The sequence below is a fragment of the Somniosus microcephalus genome, chromosome 1 (assembly GCF_052327205.1).
Source record: "Somniosus microcephalus isolate GS21.2 chromosome 1, FLI_Smic_1.0, whole genome shotgun sequence".
NCBI classification, from domain to species: domain Eukaryota; kingdom Metazoa; phylum Chordata; class Chondrichthyes; order Squaliformes; family Somniosidae; genus Somniosus; species Somniosus microcephalus.
This window is the reverse complement of record NC_140987.1, coordinates 55913671-55928470: the sequence shown is the minus strand read 5'-3', so window position 1 is coordinate 55928470 and position 14800 is coordinate 55913671.

Sequence of the window (14800 nt, the reverse complement as noted above, 5' to 3'; positions counted from 1 at the left end):
GGTGCCCAGTTCACCTCCGAACTCTGGACGGCCACAGCACGCAACCTCGGGGTGACGCTCCACTGAACCACGGCGTACCACCCGCAGGCCAATGGGCTGTGTGAACGCTTCCACAGGTCACTCAAGGCCTCACTCCGCGTCGGCCTGCAGGACAGTACCTGGACTGATCGCCTACCGTGGGTGCTACTAGGCCTACGCACCGCGGTCAAGGAAGACCTCCAGTCCTCGGCAGCGGAGTTAGTCTACGGACAACCGCTGCGCGTACCAGGCGAATTCCTCCCGGAGGCTACCACGCCTTGGTCGGCCCACTTCCGGTCAACCGACATGGCGAACTTGCACCCCACGTCCCGCCAAACTTCCAGCAGGCACGCTTCGTCTTCGTGCGACACGACGCGCACCGCGGACCCCTGCGACCCCCGTACGACGGACCGTACGAGGTACGACAAACCGGGGACAAGGTCTTCAAGCTGCGACTCGGCGACAGGGTCGACACAGTCTCCATTGACCGGCTCAAACCAGCACACACAGAACCAGGGGAACAGGTCCCCGTGGCCCGACCTCCAACTAGAGGCCGTCCCGCCAGCAAGCCAGCACAGCCGGCGGCGAACCGCCCGGCCCCACCAACTAGACCGGCGACCACTCAGAGCCGCTCCGGCAGAACCATTAGACCACTGTCACGACTCGTCCACTCCTCCTAAGCGGATTCTGTGGGGAGCTCTGTGGCGACACGCCACCACTGGACATAATCCGCTCACAGCGGCACGGACAGTTTAAGCAGACACCCCCAGCTGGGGGCCCTTTCCTCCAGCAACTTGTTTCCCGCAGGGACAGGCTGCCGGGAGCACTTCCTGTCTGGGGAGTATTTAAGTGGTTGCGCGGGCTTTTCCAGTTTCTCTTTGCCATGAGGTTGATTAAAGCAGTTGTGTTTCACCAACTCTGGTCTCGACTCCCACGTTTGCCGCGGTATCTCAACAAAGACTTCTATTAGGTCACCCCTCAGCCTTCTCATTTCAAGAGAAAAGAGACCCAGCCTGTTCATCCTTTCCTGATGTGTATACCCTCGCATTTCTGATATCATCCTTGTAAATCTTCTTTGCACCCTCTCCAGTGCCTCTATAGCCTTTCATAATATGGCGACCAGAACTGTACGCTGTATTCCAAGTGTGGTCTAACTAAGGATCGATACAAGTTTAGCATAACTTCTCTACTCTTCAATTCAATACCTCTAGAAATAAACCCTAGTGTTTGGTTTGCTTTTTTATGACCTTGTTAACTTGTGTCGCTACTTTCAGTGATTTGTGTATTTGTACTCTAAGATCCCTTTGCTCTTTTACCCCACTTAGATTTATATTTTCCAAGTAATATGTGACCTCCCTATTTTTCTTACCAACATGTAATACCTCACATTTATCTGTGTTAATTTCATTTGTCAATTATATGCCCATTCTTAAAGTTTATTAATTTTTTTTGTAATTTGTTGCAGTCCTCCTCAGTATTGACTATCCCCCGCCAATTTAGTGTCATCTTCAAATTTAGACTTTGGCCTAGAAATTCAGTCGCGTTTGCGCCCACTTAGGGGCGAAAGAGTGGGTTGCGCCAGAAGTTTTTTAGTGCCCGAAATTAAGTTGGTCCCTAACAGCGGCATTAGCCGGTAGCGCTGCGCCGGCACCGATGACGTCATCGGTGTGCACAGCGCCCCGGTTCCAACGCGATTCCGTGCCGAAGGCCAAATTCAGTTGCGGCCGCCTCGCCCGCAGCGGCCGCAAACAACGTTTGAAAAACGGGGCCTTGCAGCTCCGAGAGGCCGGCGCATAAAGGTGGAGGGGCGGCCGGCCGCTTTCCCGGCGGCCGCATGGCCGCACCTCCCTCCCCGGACTCCTGCACCACCCCCCCGCGGCATTGCTGTCTGACTCCCGCGAGCCCGGCACTTCTCCGTGGTGCCAGGCTCATTTGCCGGGGGAATCCAGCGGCGATCTCACGGCTGCAGGCTGCTCCTCCTTAAGAGAAGGAGGAGGCCTGCAGTACCCCAGCCTGCCGCACCGCATCGGGTGGCGCAGCGGCAGCTGGACGCCTGAAATAGACTTTCATCGCCCCAAGCGAGGCGGCCAAACCCTGCAATAGCGCCCGCCTCCGTCTTGGCCCGTCGCAACTGAATTTCAGGCGGGCGCTACGGGAATCCGGGCGAGCGCTAAATTTCGGGCGCTAAAGACCTGGCGGGGCCTTACTGAATTTCTAGGCCATTGTGTTTTTGATTCCAAAGTCTAGATAGTTAATATAAAATGTGAACAACAGTGGTCCCAGCACTGATCCTTGTGGAACACCACTTCCCACCTTCTGCCACTCTGAATAGCTACCCTTTACCCCTACTCTTTGCTTTCTGTCTTGAAGCCAGCTAGCTATCCATTCTGCTACTTGTCCCAACTCCACATTCTCTGACCTTATTCATTAGTCTATTATGTGGTACCTTATCGAAGGCCTTTTGAAAATCTAGATAAATTACATCTACTGCATTTCCCTTGTCTACCCTCTCTGTTACCTCTTCAAAAAAATCAATGAGGTTAGTCAAGCAAGACTTTCCCTTTTGCAATCCATGCTGACTATTCATTATTATATTTTTGGTTTCTAGATGTTCTTCTATTTTCTCTTTTAATAGGGATTGTATTATTTTTCCTACCACCAATGTTAAGCTGATTGGACGTGTTCTATCTCCCTTCTTAAATATAACTATCAGGTTAGCTATCCACCAGTCCTCTGGCACTACACCTTGTTCTAACGAATTATTAAATATGTGTAGTAATGCCTCTGCTATCTCTTCTGTAAATTCTTTTAAAATGCATGGATGTAATCTGTCTGGATTTTATCCTCTTTGAGTTTGATCAGTTTATTTAATATAATCTGTCTGGATTTTATCCTCTTTGAGTTTGATCAGTTTATTTAATATTTCTCTTTTTATTTTAAATGCAGTTATCTCATTTCTAACCTCATCAACCGATGTCATGTCCACTTGTTCTGTCTCCCTGGTAAATACTGAAGCAAAGTAATTATTTAATATTTCTGCCATCTCTCTATCGCAGCTGTGATATTATCCTGTCCATCCCTTAGTGGCCCTTTTCCCATCCCAACTTTCCTTTTTTTATTTAAGTGCCTGTAAAATATTTTACTATTTTGTTTTATGTTCCTTGATGATTTAATTTCATAGCTCCTTTTTGCCTTTATAATTGTTTTTTTACTTCTCTCCTAATCTATTCGTATTCTCTCTTGTCACGCTCTCCCCTGCTGTCCATGTACTTAGTGTCTGCCTTTTTCCTTATGTCTTTATTCATCCGTGGTGTCTCATTAGTATTTAACTTGTTCTTGTTTTTTAGCGGAATATATTTTTCCCAGACTCTGCTGAACACCGTTTTAAATATTTCCCACTTTTCCCATATTTAATCTTGTCTCTATGACCCCCCCACCCCCTTGCTCAAGACCCCTCAATTACTGGAAATAGTCTGCTTCTATTTACTTTGCTTCAGTTTGATTCTCATTACTAACCTCACTGGACCTTCTCTTTGGGATCTTAATGCAGCTTTTCCCTATCTCTGCATGAAACACTCAATTGTGGGCAGAATATATTGGTAATTTCAAAGATCTGATGTTACTTCTACACTACATCAAATTTTCACCACTTTCACTTACGTATGGAATCCCTACACGACAATACTGAATAAAACAATTCACAACTGTAAATGTCAGATGTTGTAACCATTCTTTAGTCTTCTATTCATTGAATCCCTAACAGGCCAGGGGAGAAAGCGCTCTGTAAGTTGAAAGCAAGAGGTAGTCAAGAAAGAGCTACGGACTATTTAAAAGCAGTTTTATAACTATGCTGTATAATATCTTGTCTACGTCTTTCTGCTTCTTGATCTGTAAAACTCCATAACAATAGTTTATTTTGTACTAGCTGAAGTGCCCGGCGGTCTTTTGAGGGCATGTTGTTGTTGGAAGAGAGAGAAAGCGCGACTGGGGGGGGGGGAAAAGAGAGAGAGCGACTGGGGGGGGGAAGAGAGAGAGCGACGGGGGGGGAAAGAGAGAGAGCGACTGGGGGGGAAAGAGAGAGAGCGACTGGGGGGGAAGAGAGAGAGCGACTGGGGGGGGAAGAGAGAGAGCGACTGGGGGGGGAAGAGAGAGAGCGACTGGGGGGGAAGAGAGAGAGCGACTGGGGGGGGAAGAGAGAGAGCGGCTGGGGGGGAAGAGAGAGAGCGGCTGGGGGGGAAGAGAGAGAGCGACTGGGGGGGAAGAGAGAGAGCGACTGGGGGGGAAGAGAGAGAGCGACTGGGGGGGAAGAGAGAGAGCGACTGGGGGGGAAGAGAGAGAGCGACTGGGGGGGAAGAGAGAGAGCGACTGGGGGGGAAGAGAGAGAGCGACTGGGGGGGAAGAGAGAGAGCGACTGGGGGGAAGAGAGAGAGCGACTGGGGGGGAAGAGAGAGAGCGACTGGGGGGGGGAAGAGAGAGAGCGACTGGGGGGGGAAGAGAGAGAGCGACTGGGGGGGGAAGAGAGAGAGCGACTGGGGGGGAAGAGAGAGAGCGACTGGGGGGGAAGAGAGAGAGCGACTGGGGGGGAAGAGAGAGAGCGACTGGGGGGGAAGAGAGAGAGCGACTGGGGGGGAAGAGAGAGAGCGACTGGGGGGGAAGAGAGAGAGCGACTGAGGGGGAAGAGAGAGAGCGACTGGGGGGGAAGAGAGAGAGCGACTGGGGGGGAAGAGAGAGAGCGACTGGGGGGGAAGAGAGAGAGCGACTGGGGGGGAAGAGAGAGAGCGACTGGGGGGGAAGAGAGAGAGCGACTGGGGGGGAAGAGAGAGAGCGACTGGGGGGGAAGAGAGAGAGCGACTGGGGGGGAAGAGAGAGAGCGACTGGGGGGGAAGAGAGAGAGCGACTGGGGGGGAAGAGAGAGAGCGACTGGGGGGGAAGAGAGAGAGCGACTGGGGGGGAAGAGAGAGAGCGACTGGGGGGGAAGAGAGAGAGCGACTGGGGGGGAAGAGAGAGAGCGACTGGGGGGGAAGAGAGAGAGCGACTGGGGGGGAAGAGAGAGAGCGACTGGGGGGGAAGAGAGAGAGCGACTGGGGGGGAAGAGAGAGAGCGACTGGGGGGGAAGAGAGAGAGCGACTGGGGGGGAAGAGAGAGAGCGACTGGGGGGGAAGAGAGAGAGCGACTGGGGGGGGAAGAGAGAGAGCGACTGGGGGGGAAGAGAGAGAGCGACTGGGGGGGGAAGAGAGAGAGCGACTGGGGGGGAAGAGAGAGAGCGACTGGGGGGGAAGAGAGAGAGCGACTGGGGGGGAAGAGAGAGAGCGACTGGGGGGGAAGAGAGAGAGCGACTGGGGGGGAAGAGAGAGAGCGACTGGGGGGGAAGAGAGAGAGCGACTGGGGGGGAAGAGAGAGAGCGACTGGGGGGGAAGAGAGAGAGCGACTGGGGGGGAAGAGAGAGAGCGACTGGGGGGGAAGAGAGAGAGCGACTGGGGGGGAAGAGAGAGAGCGACTGGGGGGGAAGAGAGAGAGCGACTGGGGGGGAAGAGAGAGAGCGACTGGGGGGGAAGAGAGAGAGCGACTGGGGGGGAAGAGAGAGAGCGACTGGGGGGGAAGAGAGAGAGCGACTGGGGGGGAAGAGAGAGAGCGACTGGGGGGGAAGAGAGAGAGCGACTGGGGGGGAAGAGAGAGAGCGACTGGGGGGGAAGAGAGAGAGCGACTGGGGGGGAAGAGAGAGAGCGACTGGGGGGGAAGAGAGAGAGCGACTGGGGGGGAAGAGAGAGAGCGACTGGGGGGGAAGAGAGAGAGCGACTGGGGGGGAAGAGAGAGAGCGACTGGGGGGGAAGAGAGAGAGCGACTGGGGGGGAAGAGAGAGAGCGACTGGGGGGGAAGAGAGAGAGCGACTGGGGGGGAAGAGAGAGAGCGACTGGGGGGGAAGAGAGAGAGCGACTGGGGGGGAAGAGAGAGAGCGACTGGGGGGAAGAGAGAGGCGACTGGGGGGAAGAGAGAGAGCGACTGGGGGGGAAGAGAGAGAGCGACTGGGGGGGAAGAGAGAGAGCGACTGGGGGGGAAGAGAGAGAGCGACTGGGGGGAAGAGAGAGAGCGACTGGGGGGGAAGAGAGAGAGCGACTGGGGGGGAAGAGAGAGAGCGACTGGGGGGGAAGAGAGAGAGCGACTGGGGGGGAAGAGAGAGAGCGACTGGGGGGAAGAGAGAGAGCGACTGGGGGGAAGAGAGAGAGCGACTGGGGGGGAAGAGAGAGAGCGACTGGGGGGGAAGAGAGAGAGCGACTGGGGGGGAAGAGAGAGAGCGACTGGGGGGGAAGAGAGAGAGCGACTGGGGGGGAAGAGAGAGAGCGACTGGGGGGGAAGAGAGAGAGCGACTGGGGGGGAAGAGAGAGAGCGACTGGGGGGAAGAGAGAGAGCGACTGGGGGGGAAGAGAGAGAGCGACTGGGGGGGAAGAGAGAGAGCGACTGGGGGGGAAGAGAGAGAGCGACTGGGGGGGAAGAGAGAGAGCGACTGGGGGGGAAGAGAGAGAGCGACTGGGGGGGAAGAGAGAGAGCGACTGGGGGGGAAGAGAGAGAGCGACTGGGGGGGAAGAGAGAGAGCGACTGGGGGGGAAGAGAGAGAGCGACTGGGGGGGAAGAGAGAGAGCGACTGGGGGGGAAGAGAGAGAGCGACTGGGGGGGAAGAGAGAGAGCGACTGGGGGGGAAGAGAGAGAGCGACTGGGGGGGGAAGAGAGAGCGCGACTGGGGGGGGAAGAGAGAGCGCGACTGGGGGGGAAGAGAGAGAGCGACTGGGGGGGAAGAGAGAGAGCGACTGGGGGGGAAGAGAGAGAGCGACTGGGGGGGAAGAGAGAGAGCGACTGGGGGGGAAGAGAGAGAGCGACTGGGGGGGAAGAGAGAGAGCGACTGGGGGGGAAGAGAGAGAGCGACTGGGGGGGAAGAGAGAGAGCGACTGGGGGGGAAGAGAGAGAGCGACTGGGGGGGAAGAGAGAGAGCGACTGGGGGGGAAGAGAGAGAGCGACTGGGGGGGAAGAGAGAGAGCGACTGGGGGGGAAGAGAGAGAGCGACTGGGGGGGAAGAGAGAGAGCGACTGGGGGGGAAGAGAGAGAGCGACTGGGGGGGAAGAGAGAGAGCGACTGGGGGGGAAGAGAGAGAGCGACTGGGGGGGAAAGAGAGAGAGCGACTGGGGGGGAAGAGAGAGAGCGACTGGGGGGGAAGAGAGAGAGAGCGACTGGGGGGGAAGAGAGAGAGCGACTGGGGGGGAAGAGAGAGAGCGACTGGGGGGGAAGAGAGAGAGCGACTGGGGGGGAAGAGAGAGAGCGACTGGGGGGGAAGAGAGAGAGCGACTGGGGGGGAAGAGAGAGAGCGACTGGGGGGGAAGAGAGAGAGCGACTGGGGGGGAAGAGAGAGAGCGACTGGGGGGAAGAGAGAGAGCGACTGGGGGGAAGAGAGAGAGCGACTGGGGGGAAGAGAGAGAGCGACTGGGGGGAAGAGAGAGAGCGACTGGGGGGGAAGAGAGAGAGCGACTGGGGGGGAAGAGAGAGAGCGACTGGGGGGGAAGAGAGAGAGCGACTGGGGGGGAAGAGAGAGAGCGACTGGGGGGAAGAGAGAGAGCGACTGGGGGGGAAGAGAGAGAGCGACTGGGGGGGAAGAGAGAGAGCGACTGGGGGGGAAGAGAGAGAGCGACTGGGGGGGAAGAGAGAGAGCGACTGGGGGGGAAGAGAGAGAGCGACTGGGGGGGAAGAGAGAGAGCGACTGGGGGGGAAGAGAGAGAGCGACTGGGGGGGAAGAGAGAGAGCGACTGGGGGGGAAGAGAGAGAGCGACTGGGGGGGAAGAGAGAGAGCGACTGGGGGGGAAGAGAGAGAGCGACTGGGGGGGAAGAGAGAGAGCGACTGGGGGGGAAGAGAGAGAGCGACTGGGGGGGAAGAGAGAGAGCGACTGGGGGGGAAGAGAGAGAGCGACTGGGGGGGAAGAGAGAGAGCGACTGGGGGGGAAGAGAGAGAGCGACTGGGGGGGAAGAGAGAGAGCGACTGGGGGGGAAGAGAGAGAGCGACTGGGGGGGAAGAGAGAGAGCGACTGGGGGGGAAGAGAGAGAGCGACTGGGGGGGAAGAGAGAGAGCGACTGGGGGGGAAGAGAGAGAGCGACTGGGGGGGAAGAGAGAGAGCGACTGGGGGGGAAGAGAGAGAGCGACTGGGGGGGAAGAGAGAGAGCGACTGGGGGGGAAGAGAGAGAGCGACTGGGGGGGAAGAGAGAGAGCGACTGGGGGGGAAGAGAGAGAGCGACTGGGGGGGAAGAGAGAGAGCGACTGGGGGGGGAAGAGAGAGAGCGACTGGGGGGGAAGAGAGAGAGCGACTGGGGGGGAAGAGAGAGAGCGACTGGGGGGGAAGAGAGAGAGCGACTGGGGGGGAAGAGAGAGAGCGACTGGGGGGGAAGAGAGAGAGCGACTGGGGGGGAAGAGAGAGAGCGACTGGGGGGGAAGAGAGAGAGCGACTGGGGGGGAAGAGAGAGAGCGACTGGGGGGGAAGAGAGAGAGCGACTGGGGGGGAAGAGAGAGAGCGACTGGGGGGGAAGAGAGAGAGCGACTGGGGGGGAAGAGAGAGAGCGACTGGGGGGGAAGAGAGAGAGCGACTGGGGGGGAAGAGAGAGAGCGACTGGGGGGGAAGAGAGAGAGCGACTGGGGGGGAAGAGAGAGAGCGACTGGGGGGGAAGAGAGAGAGCGACTGGGGGGGAAGAGAGAGAGCGACTGGGGGGGAAGAGAGAGAGCGACTGGGGGGGGGGAAGAGAGACTGCGACTGGGGGAAGGGGGGGGAGAGAGAGCGCAACTGGGGGGAAGGGGAGGGGAGGAGGAGGGCGAGGAAGGGGAGGGGGAGGAATGGGTGGGGCGGGAGGGGGAGAGGAAGGAGGAAGGAGAGGGGAGGGGAGGGGGGGAGGAGGAAGGGGTGGGGAGTGGGGGGAGGGGGAGTGGGAGGGGGGGGAGGTGGGGGAAGGACGGGGGGAGAAAGGGAGTGGGGGAGCCAGCAGACCCTCTCCCCTCTGCCGGCGATGGCTCCACTGAGCTCCATGCCGCCCCACACACTGACATGCCGAGCGCAGCGCCCCGGTGAGCCCGAGCCCTGCCCTCCCGAGGCAGGCCGGGCCTGAGACGGCCGATTGCGGCTGGCCGGGCCCGGTTGCCTTGGTAACCCTCCTCCCCTCTCCGCCTCCCGATCTCCAGGCCTGGGCCTGAGCGGCCGATTGCGTCTGGCGAGCCCGGTTGCCGGGGTAACCCTCTCCGCTCCCCCTCCCCTCCCGAGCCCCCCCCCCCCCCCCGAATGAACCGCGAGGAGCTTGCAGTGAGCCCAGCCAGCCTTTACCAAGATGGCTGGCCGCTGGTTCGGAATCGGGCCCAGCGGGGGGGTGAGGGGTGGGAGGAGCTTGCCACAAAACAATTGCTTAGGGTCCAGCATGGCTGGCAACAGACGCCCAGGCTTCGAGGCCTACCTGCAAAAACGGGGAAAAGTAGGAAAATTAATGAGATTAGATAAAAGATTTAGAAAGTAATTAACTTTTTTTTTAAAAAACAATATGGCCTAGAAATTGGGTTGTGGCGCAAAAGTCGGCTAAGCGCAGGATTTAGCGCAGCGATCGGTGTGATACCGATCGCCAGAAATTCAGTTTCAGTGCCCCTCGAGGGAGACGGGGCGAGGCTCGAGGCGCTCCGCGTCCCTCTTAGGGCGCTGAAACTGATTATCGCAGCGCAATGTGCCGCAGCGCCACATGCTGCGGCACGCTGCTGTACTGCAGGCCTTCCTCCCACTGTTAAGGGGGAGGTGCCTGCAACAGCGCGATTCCCGATCGCGAGTGCCAGCAAATGAGCCCGGCACCAAGGAGAAGTGCCGGGCTCTCGGGAAACAGCCGGCAATGCTGCGGGGGGGGGGGGGGGCGGGTTAGGAGGCCGGGGATGGAGGTGCTGGCAGGCGGCCGCCGAAAAAGCGGCCGCCCCGCACCTCCACCTTAACTTGCGCCGCTGCCGGCACAGTAAGGCCCCGTGAACTTGGCGCGGGTAGCGAGCAGCGCAACTGCGGCGTTCGCTACCAAATATCGCGAACGGGGCATGCATGGGGCGCTGCGCACACCGATGACGTCATGTGGCGGCGCAGCGCAAATGCCTAACGCCACCATTAGCGCCCCTACTGAATATCGCCGGAGACGCAGCCAGTGGCGCTACAGCCACTGACTGCCTCTTTAGGCGCTAACAGGTGGCGCTACTCACCCAATTTCTCCCCCCATGTGTTTTAAAAGCAACTTTTTTTTTTAAAGATGCAGAAAGCGGGAAAAAATGAAAAGTTTGGAATCAAGATAGCGGCGACTCACCTCGGTTCAGAACGATAAGGCCCGCCCACACACGCACTGATTGGTCGACCGTCAGGTCACCGAAGCGTAGGATTGGTCAATCGTCCCGTCACTTGACTCTAGGAGGGCCCGCCCGCACGCGCCAGGAACCCGCCCCCGCCACGCAGCGATTGGTCGACCGTTGGGTCGCTCGACCGTACGATTGGTCGACCTTAATGTCACTCTATTGCTAATGAGCGGAATTTTGAACGTTTTTTGGATACCACGGGCACAATTTTTGTCTGGCCGAAACGTAAATACGCTTACAATCGTTTTGGAATCGTAAGCTTTCTTTTGATGTAACGCACGTGTAGGTACGCTCTATAACTTGAGAGTGTATAGCCGGACAGAAACACAGAAGGACAGACAGACAGATTAATCCTTTTATATATATAGATATAAAAATGTGATAGGTGAACATGTGGGCATTTCATGTATTCTTCAGCAAGCAACTTTCCACAATGAGTTAATTGTTTGACGCGAGATATACCAACCCAAGTATAGCAGAATTCAGTTAAAGGAAACTCAGTCTGCTTATGGAAAGCATTGACAAACCATGTCACAAGGAAAAATCCTATAGTATGCTGTCCTGCAATGTAAGTGTAAAGTACATATTTATAATACTATTGGATCACTGAAGGCACCGCATACGGCAAATGAGAGGATGTGGTGATTTATAACATGAATCTGGTAAGACCATCCCAGTAAAATCGGAGATACTTCCCACAACAGGGTTTCTCTTCCTCCAACCATCGTCATTCTCAATAGTTTCTCTATTCCTAACTAGGGTCATTCCCTATCTCCCCTACACTCAATAAAGGTGCATGTGTGTGTCTTTCTGCTCAACTGGATCCTCAAGAGCTGTGGCTCAGGTGGTAGCACTTTCACCTCTGAGTCAGAAGGTTGTGGGGTTCAAGTCCCACTCCAGAGAGTTGAGCACAAAATCTAGGCTGACATTGCAGTGCAGTACTGAAGGAGTACTGCACTGTTGGAGGTGCTGTCTTTCGGATGAGACGTTAAACCGAGGCCCTGTCTGCTCTCTCAGGTGGATATAAAAGGGCCTATGGCACTATTTTGAAGAGTAGGGGAGTTATACCCGGTGTCCTAGCCAATATTTATCTCTCAATCAACCTCTAAAAGTTTATCTGGTCATTATCACATTGCTGTTTGTGGGAGCTTGCTGTGTGCAATTGGCTGCCATGTTTCCTACATTACAATAGTGACTATACTTCAAAAAGTACTTCATTGGCTGTAAAGCGCTTTGGGACATCAGACAGTCATGAAATGTGCTATATAAATGCAAATCTTTCTTTCTTTTACTTTAAGTGATGCTTCTCTTCCTCCTGGCACCTGTCTCTGTTGTCTCCCCTTACTCTGGAATGTAATGCAGCCGGAAAAAAAAACTTAAAACAAGTGTAAGGAGTTCAGCGATTTCTTTGCCACCAAGATAGAAACCATCCATTCAGCTGCTTTGCTTTTCCCACTCCTACCCTGGTCCTGAACTATAATCTCTCTCTAGTTTCTCTCCCCATGGTCTCTCTCAAGTTCATCTTTCACCTCCTGCTTCCTCAACTATAGTCCCACTAAACTGCTGACCACCCAATTTTCCATCATGCTCCCCATGTTAGCTCTTGCTGACATTTATAATGTTCCCTCTCAGCGGGCACTGTTCTACTCCCTTTCAAAACCACCATCGTCACCCCAGCTCTCCGCAAAAGAACATAAGAAATAGGAGCAGGAGTAGGTCATTCGGCCCTTCGAGCCTGCTCCGCCATTCAGTGAGATCATGGCTGATCTTCTGCCTCAACTCCATTCACCGGCCTTATTGCCATATCCCTTGATGCCCTTACTCGTCAGAAATCTATTGACTTCTGTTTTGAATATACCCAATGACTGAGCCTCCACAGCCCTCTGGAGTAAAGAATTCCAAAGATTCACCTCCCTCTGTGTGAAGAAACTTCTTCTCATCTCAGTTCTGAATGGCCTACCCTTTATCCTGAGGCTGTGGCCCCTGGTTCTAGACTCCCCAGCCAATGGAAACATTCTCCTAGCATCCATACTATCAAGCTCTGTAATAATTTTGTATGCTTCAATGAGATCCCCTCATTCTTCTGAATTCAAGAGGATACAGGCCTAGTTTATTCAATCTCTTCTCATATGACAGTCCCGCCATCCCAGGAATCAATCTCAATAACCTTCGTTGCGCTCCCTCTCGGTAAGGAGACCAAAATTGTACACAGTACTCCAGGTGTGGTCTCACCAAGGCCCTATATAATTGGAGTAAGACTTCTTTACTCCTGTACTCAAATCCTCTTGTAATGAAGGCCAGCATACCATTTGCCTTCCTAATGGCTTGCTGCACCTGCACATTCACTTTCAGTGACTCATGTACAAGGACACCCAGGTCCCTTTGAACATCTATATTCCCCAATCTTTCACCATTTAGGAAATACTCTGCCTTTCTGTTTTTTCTACAAAAGTGGATAACTTCACCTTTATCCACATTATATATTCCATCTGCCATGCTCTCACCCACTCACGGAGCCTGTCGAGATCCCCTTGAAGCCTCTTCGCAATTGACACTGCCACCTAGCTTTGTATCATCAGCAATCTGGAAATGTTACATTTAGTCCCCTCGTCCAAATCATTGATATAGATTGTGAATAGCTGGGGCCCAAGCACCGATCCTTGCAGTACCCCACTAGTCAGCCTGCCATCCTGAAAAAGACCTTCTATATTACCCCCAATTCCATGTGCCCTAATTTTGTTCACCAATCTCTTGTGTGGGACCTTATCGAAGGCCTTCTGAAAATCCAAATAGACCACATCTACCGGTTCCCCTTTGTCTACTCCACTAGTTATATCCTCAAAGAACTCCAATAGGTTTGTCAAACAGGATTTCCCTTTCATAAATCCATGTTGACTCTGCCCAATCTTATTATTAGTTTCTAAGTGCCCAGTTATTGCAACCTTTATAATAGATTCCAGCATTTTCCCAACTACTGCTGTGAGGCTAACAGGTCTGTAGTTCCCCGTTTTCTCTCTCCCTCCTTTCTTAAATAGCGGGATTACATTTGCTGTCCTCCAATCTGCAGGAACTATTCCAGAATCTATAGAATTTTGGAAGATGGCAACCAATGCGTCCACTATCCCAATGGCCACCTCTTTCAAAACCCTAGGATGTATTTATTTAATTTCTCTGCCATTTCCTCATTCCCCATTATAAATTCTCCCGTCTCTGTGGTGTATGTGCCTTTAAGAGCCCCCTGTGTACTGTAATGCCGGTAATGGCCACTCAGGCTATATAAGCCTGTATAGTGTCTTGTATCTGTTAGTTCACCTCCAGACTCTGTTCAGTAAACACCTGTGAAACCAACTCCTGCATTCCGTGTCTCCATTAACACACGGATACAATAGTGGCGACGAATTGGAAACGGACTTACCTGCAATTCGACAGCAACTCAAGGAGATCGATTCCTCAGACGAAAGTCGAAGAAAAACAAGAAAGAAAAAAAAACTGTGGTTTCACCAGCTAGCCGAGCTGGTGGCAGGTACTGCAATAATCCTTCCTGGGCAGCGGGCTGGGGCTCCATCGGCTGGCTCTGCAGCGGGGTCGAGCAGCGAAGGCGGAGGCAAACAGAGACAGGGGGTGGAGCACTCGGGAGACGGCCGGCGCTGCAAAGCAGGTCGGTGTTCGGACCAAGCAGAGGGAGGGGAAAGTCCCAGAGAGTCCGGCGGGAACGAGTCTCCACCTATTAAAAATACCTATGTAAATAAAAACCACGGAGAACAGCGTTGTCAGCAGCAGCAGGGGCGGGAAAGCGCGGGAGGCGCCACTTTTTTTTTGCGGGGAAGAAAGGAAAGCGCGGGAGGTGCCATTTTTTTTTCAGGATGCCTAAGACTGGCAATATTACTGCTTTCAATAGCGATATAAAGGATTCGACCACATATGTGGAAAGAGTGGAGGTATATTGCACAGCAAATGAAATAGAGGATGATAAAAAGGCATCAGTACTTCTAAATCTAATGGGCGCAAGGACATACAGGCTGTTACGAAACGTAATCACTCCAGCCAAACCGAAGGACAAGAATTTTAAGGAGATTGTTGATACCCTACAGGAGCACTTAAACCCAACACCGCTGCTGATAGTGGAACGATTCAAATTCTTCAGGAGGAATCAGCACAAGAATGAAAGTAACGCTGATTACCTCACCGAATTAAGGAAGCTGTCAAAGCACTGCCAATTCGGGGCAGGACTGGCAGATTCTCTTCGAGACAAATTCGTCTGCGGTCTCCTAAGTGAAGGAACACAGAAAAGGCTACTTTCTGAGAAAGATTTGACACTGGACAAGGCTTTCAGTGTGGCTGTATCATACGAAGCAGCCGCAAGAGGAGCTGCAGAGATACAGCAAAAGCCAC